At 36.0% G+C, this 8,793-nt stretch overlaps 1 non-coding gene across 1 annotated transcript; it reads left to right on the top strand.

Annotated features, from left to right (window-relative positions):
* Positions 1-2,288: 2,288 nt before the first annotated feature.
* LOC130983337 (small nucleolar RNA R71) lies at positions 2,289-2,396 on the top strand. Its single transcript, XR_009087333.1, has one exon. It is a non-coding gene; the product is annotated as a small nucleolar RNA R71 (small nucleolar RNA).
* The last annotated feature ends 6,397 nt before the right edge of the window (positions 2,397-8,793 follow it).

Genomic DNA, 8,793 nt, shown 5'->3' with positions numbered 1-8,793 from the left:
TTAAAATTGTTGGCTCTTGAAAGAATGAGGAGAAAGAGTACTGTTATTGAGGATCTGAAAAATCATCAAATTGATTCTTGAAGCAAAAAAAAAAAAGCTGTGAAAAAAAAAATTTTTGAAAAAAAAAGAAGAAGAAAGAAAAGGAAAAAGAAAAAGAAAAAGAAAGAAATAAAGTTGTGAACCAAAGCAAAAAGAGTGTGCTTAAGAACCCTGGACATCTCTAATTGGGGACTTTAGCAAAGCTGAGTCACAATCTAAAAAGGTTCACCCAATTATGTGTCTGTGGCATGTATGTATCCGGTGGTAATACTGGAAGACAGAGTGCTTTGGGCCACAGCCAAGACTCATACACTAGCTATGTTCAAGAATCATTATACTTAACTAGGAGAATCAATAACACTATCTGAGTTCTGAGTTCTCATAGATGCCAATCATTCTGAACTTCAAGGGATAGAGTGAGATGCCAAAACTGTTCGGAGGCAAAAAGCTACTAGTCCCGCTCATCTAATTGGAGCTATGTTTCTTTGATATTTTGGAGTCTATAGTATATTCTCTTCTTTTTATCCTATTTTGATTTTCAGTTGCTTGGGGACAAGCAACAATTTAAGTTTGGTGTTGTGATGAGCGGATAATTTATACACTTTTTGGCATTGTTTTTAGTATGTTTTTAGTATGATTTAGTTAGTTTTTAGTATATTTTTATTAGTTTTTACTTAAAATTCACTTTTCTGGACTTTACTATGAGTTTGTGTGTTTTTCTGTGATTTCAGGTATTTTCTGGCTGAAATTGAGGGTCCTGAGCAAAAATCTGATCCAGAGACTGAAAAGGACTGCAGATGCTGTTGGATTCTGACCTCCCTGCACGCGAAGTGGATTTTCTGGAGCTACAGTAGCCCAATTGGCACGCTCTCAACGGCATTGGAAAGTAGACATCCTGGGCTTTCCCGCAATATATGATAATCCATACTTTGCCCAAGATTTGATGGCCCAAACCGGCGTAGAAATTCGGCCTCAGAAATTCCAGCGTTAAACGCCGGAACTGGCATAAAACTTGGAGTTAAACGCCCAAACTGGCATGAAAGCTGGCGTTTAACTCCAGAAAAGGTCTCTACACTTGAAAGCTTCAATGCTCAGCCCAAGCACACACCAAGTGGGCCCAGAAGTGGATTTTTCTGTCATTTACTCATTTCTGTAAACCTTAGGTTACTAGTTTACTATTAATAGGATCTTTTGACATTGTATCTGTACCTCATGACACTTTACACGTTTTCTTTGTGTACCTTCCACAGCATGAGTCTCTAAACCCCATGGTTGGGGGTGAGGAGCTCTGCTGTGTCTTGATGGATTAATGCAATTAGTACTGTTTCTTATTCAATCATGCTTGCTTCCATTCTAAGATAATACTTGTTCTTAATCCGGATGAATGTGATGATCCGTGACAATCATCATCATTCTCAACTATGAACGTGTGCCTGACAACCACCTCCGTTCTACCTTAGATTGAGTAGTTATCTCTTGGATTCTTTAATCGGAATCTTCGTGGTATAAGCTAGAACTGATGGCGGCTTTCAAGAGAATCCGGAAGGTCTAAACCTTGTCTGTGGTATTCTGAGTAGGATTCAATGACTGAATGACTGTGACGTGCTTCAAACTCCTAGCAGGCGGGGCGTTAGTGACAGACGCAAAAGTATCGATGGATATTATTCCGGCCTGACCGAGAACCGACAGCTGAATTCCGCTATGCTGTGACAGAGCATATGCAATCGCTTTCACTGAGAGGATGGGAGGTAGCCATTGACAACGGTGAAACCCTACATACAGCTTGCCATGGAAGGAGCCTTGCGTGCTTGAAGAAGGAGACAGTAGGAAAGCAGAGATTCAGAGGATGGAGCATCTCCAAAACCCCAACCTATTCTCCATTACTACAATACAAGTAACCATTTCATGTTCTTCTGCTTTTTACAATCAATCCTGATAATTTTTGATATCCTGACTAAGATTTACAAGATAACCATAGCTTGCTTCAAGCCGACAATCTCCGTGGGATCGACCCTTGCTCACGCAAGGTATTACTTGGACGACCCAGTGCACTTGCTGGTTAGTTGTGCGGGATTGCAAAAGTGTGATTGCAATTTCGTGCACCAGTTATTTTCAACCATTTCAATGAGTTATTGAGCTTCTGCAGGCGTCTTCTTCAGATGAAGAGATCCTTCAACAGAGCTATCCAATGACATCTTGGACAGTTCAGACAGACCATCATAGAGGATACTTGTGATGCTCCATTCAGAAAGCATGTCAGAAGGACACTTTTTGATCAATTGTTTGTATCTTTCCCAAGCTTCATAGAGGGATTCACCTTCCTTCTGTCTGAAGGTTTGGACTTCCACTCTAAGCTTACTCAATTTTTGAGGTGGAAAGAACTTTGCCAAGAAGGCATTGACTAGCTTTTCCCAAGAGTTCAGGCTTTCTTTAGGTTGTGAGTCTAACCATATCCTAGCTCTGTCTCTTACAGCAAATGGGAATAGCATAAGTCTGTAGACCTCAGGGTCAACCCCATTGGTCTTGACAGTGTCACAGATTTGCAAGAACTCAGCTAAAAACTGATGAGGATCTTCCAATGGAAGTCCATGGAACTATCAATTCTGTTGCATTAGAGAAACTAATTGAGGCTTAAGCTCAAATTTGTTTGCTCCAATGGCAGGGATAGAGATGCTTCTCCCATAGAAGTCGGGAGTAGGTGCAGTAAAGTCACCCAGCACCTTCCTTGCATTGTTGGCATTGTTGTTGTTTTCGGATGCCATGTCTTTTTCTTATTTGATGATTTCTGTTAGGTCCTCTACAGAGAGTTGTGCTTTAACTTCTCTTAGCTTTCGCTTCAAGGTCCTTTCAGGTTCAGGGTCAGCCTCAACAAGAATGCTTTTGTCTTTGCTCCTACTCATATGAAAGAGAAAAGAACAAGAAAATATAGAATCCTCTATGTCACAGTATAGAGATTCCTTGAGGTGTCAGAGGAAAAGAAAAATAGAAGGAAGAGGTAGAAGGATTCGAACTTATCAAGAAAGATAGAGTTCGAATTGTACATTGAGGAGGAGTGTTAGTCCATAAATAGAAGGATGTGAGAAGAGGGGAAGAAATTTTCGAAAATTAAAGTGAATTAATTAAAAGAAATTTTAAAAATCATTGATTTTCGAAAATTAAAGTGGGAAAGAAATTAAGTAATTTTGAAAAAGATTTTGAAATTAGAAATCAAAAAGATTTGATTGAAAACTATTTTGAAAAAGATGTGATTAGGAAGATATGATTGAAAAGTTATGGTTTTAAAAAGATTTGATTGAAAAGATATGATTGAAAAACAATTTAAAAAATTTGATTTTTAAAATTAATGACTTGGCTAACAAGAAATTTAAAAGATATGATTCAGACATTAAACCTTTCTCATCAGAAAAGGCAACATACTTGAAATGTTGAATCAAATCATTAATTGTTAGCAAGTATTTTTGAAAATGAAAAGAAATTAATTTTGAAAATATATGATTGAAAAGATATGATTTGAAAAAGATTTGATTTTGGAAAATTTTGAAAACTTGAAAAAAAAAATTGAATTAAAAACAGAATCCTCCCTCGTGTGCCATCCTGGCGTTAAACGCCCAGAATGGTATACATTCTGGCGTTTAACGCCCAAAACTCACCCCTTTTGGGCATTAAACGCCCAGCCAGGCACCCTGGCTGGCGTTTAAATGCCAGTTTTCCTTCCTCTCTGGGCGTTTTGAACGCCCAGCCTTTTTCTGTGTAATTCCTCTGCTGTATGTTCTGAATCTTCAATTCTCTGTATTATTGACTTGAAAAGACACAAATTAAAAATTTTTTGGATTTTCAATAATGAGGAATAATCAAAATGCAACTAAAATCAAATAAACAATGCATGCAAGACACCAAACATAGAAGTTTGTATACTACTGACACTAACAAATTGAGAATGCATATGGGAAACATCAAAACACACGAAACAAGGGAATTTAAAGATCAGAGCAAGGAAATCATCAAGAACAACTTGAAGATCAATTAAGACACATGAATGAATGCAAGAAGAATAGAAACATGCAATTGACACCAAACTTAAAATGCGACACTAGACTCAACAAGAAACATAAAATATTTTTGGTTTTTATGATTTTGTAACTTTTTTAGATTTTTTTGAAATTTGAGTGAAAAAGAAAATAAGGATATCAATATTCTTAATGAGAATTCCAGGAATCATGCAATGTTAGTCTAAAGCTTTAGTCTAAAGAAATTAGACATGGCTAGCCAAGCTTCAGCAGGACATTACATTCAAGAGCTAAATTGATGAGGATCAATTAGCTTTGGTGATGATAAGAACATCACCGTGAAACTCTAGAATTCATGCTAAAAAATTCTGAAAAATATCTAATCTAAGCAACAAGATGAACCGTCAGTTGTCCAAACTCAAACAATCCCCGGCAACGGCGCCAAAAACTTGGTGCACGAAATTGTGATCACCAATGGAGCCATCAACATGGTACTCTCAATTGCAATCTCAACTCTTTATCACAACTTCGCACAACTAACCAGCAAGTGCAGTGGGTCGTCCAAGTAATAAACCTTACGCGAGTAAGGATCGATCCCATGGAGATTGTTGGTATGAAGCAAGATATGGTCATCTTGTAAATCTCAGTCAGGCGGATTCAAATGGTTATGGAGGATTCATGATTAAAAGATGAATAAAACATAAAATAAAGATAGAGATACTTATGTAATTCATTGGTGAGAATTTCAGATAAGCGTATGGAGATGCTTTGTCCCTTCCGTCTCTCTGCTTTCCTACTGTCTTCATCCAATCCTTCTTACTCCTTTCCATGGCAAGCTGTATGTTGGGCATCACCGTTGTCAATGGCTACAGTCCCGTCCTCTCAGTGAAAATGTTCAACGCGCTCTGTCACAGCACGGCTATTCAGCTGTCGGTTCTCGATCATGTCGGAATAGAATCCAGTGATTCTTTTGCGTTTGTCACTAACGCCCCACAATCGCGAGGTTGAAGCTCGTCACAGTCATTCAATCCTTGAATCCTACTCAGAATATCACAGACAAGGTTTAGACCTTCCGGATTCTCTTGAATGCCGCCATCAATTCTAGCTTATACCACGAAGATTCCGATTAAGGGATCCAAGAGATATCCACTCAATCTAAGGTAGAATAGAGGTGGTTGTCAGGCACACGTTCATAGGTGAGAATGATGATGAGTGTGACGGATCATCACCTTCATCAAGTTGAGGAACAAGTGATATCTTGGAACAAGAATAAGCTGAATTGAATAGAGAAACAATAGTAATTGCATTAATACCTGAGGTAGAGCAGAGCTCCACACCTTAATCTATGGTGTGTAGAAACTCCACCGTTGAAAATACATAAGAACAAGGTTCAGGCATGGCCGTGAGGCAAGCCCCCATGATCTAAGAACTAGACGTCCAAAGATAGCTACCAAGATGAGAATACAATAGCAAAAGGTCCTATTTGTAGAGAACTAGTAGCTTAGGGTTTACAAATATGAGTAAATGACATAAAAATCCACTTCCGAGCCCACTTGGTGTGTGCTTGGGCTGAGCATTGAAGCATTTTCTAGAGACTTTTCTTGGAGTTAAACGCCAGCTTTTGTGTCAGTTTGGGCGTTTAACTCCCATTCTTGTGCCAGTTCCGGCGTTAAACGCCAGAATTCTTGAGCTGACTTGGAACGCCTATTTTGGCCATCAAATCTCGGTCAAAGTATGGACTATTATACATTGCTGAAAAGCCCAGGATGTCTACTTTCCAACGCAGTTGAGAGCGCGCCAATTGGGCTTCTGTAGCTCCAGAAAATCCACTTTGAGTGCAGGGAGGTCAGAATCCAATAGCATCTGCAGTCCTTTTTAGCCTCTGAATCAGATTTTTGCTCGGATCCCTCAATTTCAGCCAGAAAATACCTGAAATCACAAAAAAATACACAAACTCATAGTAAAGTCCAGAAAAGTGAATTTTAACTAAAAACTAATGAAAATATAATAAAAACTAACTAAAACATACTAAAAACATACTAAAAACAATGCCAAAAAGCGTATAAATTATCCGCTCATCAATAATCACCAAGCATACTCCTTGCGCCTCCACCATTGTTATTGGGTTTGGCCATATCTTTCTCTTTTTCGAGCTTCTTTGTAAGGTTTTCTCTGAATTGTTGTGCTTTAGCTTCTCTTAGCTTCTTCTTCAGAGTCTTTTCAGGTTCAGGATCTGCTTCAACAAGAATATTCTTGTCCTTGCTCCTGCTCATATAAGAAAGAAGAGAACAGAAAATAATAATAGGGATCCTGTTTACCACAGTAGAGAGATTCCTTTATGTGAGTAGAAGAATAAAAGAATAGTAGAGGAGAAGAGAGAAATTCGAACACAGAGAAGAAGAGAGGGTTCGAATTTTTAGATGAAGAGAAGTGTTAGTAAATGAATAAATAAATAGAAGAAGATGAGAGAGAGAAATTCGAAAATTGTTTTTGAAAAATAGTTAGTGATTTTCGAAAATTATGAGAAGAAATAAAATTAAAATAAAAATTTGAAACAATTAGTTTAATTAAAAAAATTTTGAAAAAGAGGGAGGTAATTTTCGAAAATTAGAGAGAGGAAAGTAGTTAGGTGGTTTTGAAAAAGATAAGAAACAAACAAAAAGTCAATTAGTTAATTGAAAAAGATTTGAAAATCAATTTTGAAAAGATAAGAAGTTAGAAAAGATTTTGAAATCAAATTTTTGAAAAGGATATGATTTGAAAAAGATATGATTGAAAAGATATTTTGAAAAATATTTGATTTTTAAAATTAAAATTGATTACTTGACTAACAAGAAACTAAAAGATATGATTCTAGAATTTAAAGATTGAACCTTTCTTAACAAGAAAGTAACAAACTTCAAATTTTTGAATCAATCACATTAATTGTTAGCAAAGTTTTCAAAAATTTGTATTAAAATTAAGAAAAATATTTTGAAAAATATTTTTTAAAATTTTCGAAAATATAAAAGAAAAATGAAAAAGATTTGATTTTTTTGAAAAAGTTTTGAAAAGATAAAATTTTTAAAATTGAAAATTTGACTTGACTTATAAGAAATAGCTAAGTTTTAAAAATTTTTGACTAAGTCAACTCAAATTTTCAAATTTTTGAGAGAAATAAGAAGATATTTTTTTGATTTTTGAATTTTTAATGAGGAGAGAGAGAAACACAAAAATGACTCACAACATGAAAATTATGAATCAAAACACAAGATGCATGCAAGAACTCTATGAATGTCAAGATGAACACCAAGAACACTTTGAAGATCAAGATGAACATCAAGACTTATTTTTGAAAAATTTTCAAGAAAAGAAAAATATGCAAGACATCAAACTTAGAAATTTTCAATGCTTAGACACTATGAATGCAAAAATGCATATGAAAAACAACAAAAAACACAAAACAAGAAAATATGAAGATCAAAAAAGAAGACTTGTCAAGAACAACTTGAAGATCATGAAGAACATATGCATGAATTTTCGAAAAATGCAAAAGTTTTTAAAACATGCAATTGACACCAAACTTAAAAATTGACACTAGACTCAAACAAGAAACACAAAATATTTTTTATTTTTATGATTTTATTAAATTTTTTTGGATATATTTTTTTTGTATTTTATTATTTTTTCGAAAATTATTTTTTTTGAGAAATGAAAACAAAAAAAGAATTTTGAATGATTTTTAAAACTTTTTGTAAAGAAAATTACCTAATCTGAGCAACAAGATGAACCGTCAGTTGTCCAAACTCAAACAATCCCCGGCAACGGCGCCAAAAACTTGGTGCGCGTAAGTTGTGATCATCAACAATGGCGCCAAAAGACTTGGAGCTCTCAAACGTGAATCACACTTTGTCACAACTTTGCACAACTAACCAGCAAGTGGACTGGGTCGTCCAAGTAATACCTTACGCGAGTAAGGGTCGATCCCACAGAGATTGTTGGTATGAAGCAAGCTATGGTCATCTTGTAAATCTCAGTCAGGCGGATTCAAATGATTATAATGATTTTCGAAAATAAAGATAAATAAAGCATAAAATAAAGATAGAGATACTTATGCAAATCATTGGTGGGAATTTCAGATAAGTGTATAGAGATACTGTGTTCCTTCTGAATCTCTGCTTTTCTACTGCTTTCATCCAATCCTTCTTACTCCTTTCCATGGCAAGCTGTATGTAGGGCGTCACCATTGTCAATGGCTACTTCCCATCCTCTCAGTGAAAATGGTCCAAATGCTTTGCACAGCACGGCTAATCATCTGTGGGTTCTCGATCATGTCGGAATAGAATCTATTGATTCTTTTGCATTTGTCGCTACGCCCAACAATCACGAGTTTGAAGTTCGTCACAGTCATTCAATCTCTAAATCCTACTTGGAATACCACAGACAAGGTTTAGACTTTCCAGATTCTCAAGAATGGTCGCCAATAATTCTAGCTTATACCACAAAGATTCTGATTAAGGAATCCAAGAGATATTCATTCAATCTAAGGTAGAACGGAGGTGGTTGTCAGGCACACATTCATAAGGATGGATGATGATAACTATCACGGATCATCACATCCATCAGGTTGAAGTACGAATGATATCTTAGAACAAGAATAAGCTTGAATTGAATAGAAGAATAATAGTAATTGCATCAATTCTCGAGGTATAGCAGAGCTCCACACCTTAATCTATGGTGTGTAGAAACTCCACCATTGAAAATACAT

This window comes from Arachis stenosperma, chromosome 5 (assembly GCF_014773155.1).
Source record: "Arachis stenosperma cultivar V10309 chromosome 5, arast.V10309.gnm1.PFL2, whole genome shotgun sequence".
In the NCBI taxonomy this organism is placed as follows: Eukaryota; Viridiplantae; Streptophyta; class Magnoliopsida; order Fabales; family Fabaceae; genus Arachis; species Arachis stenosperma.
The sequence above is the reverse complement of the archived record's forward strand: the minus strand, read 5'-3'. Positions and strand labels throughout refer to the sequence as shown.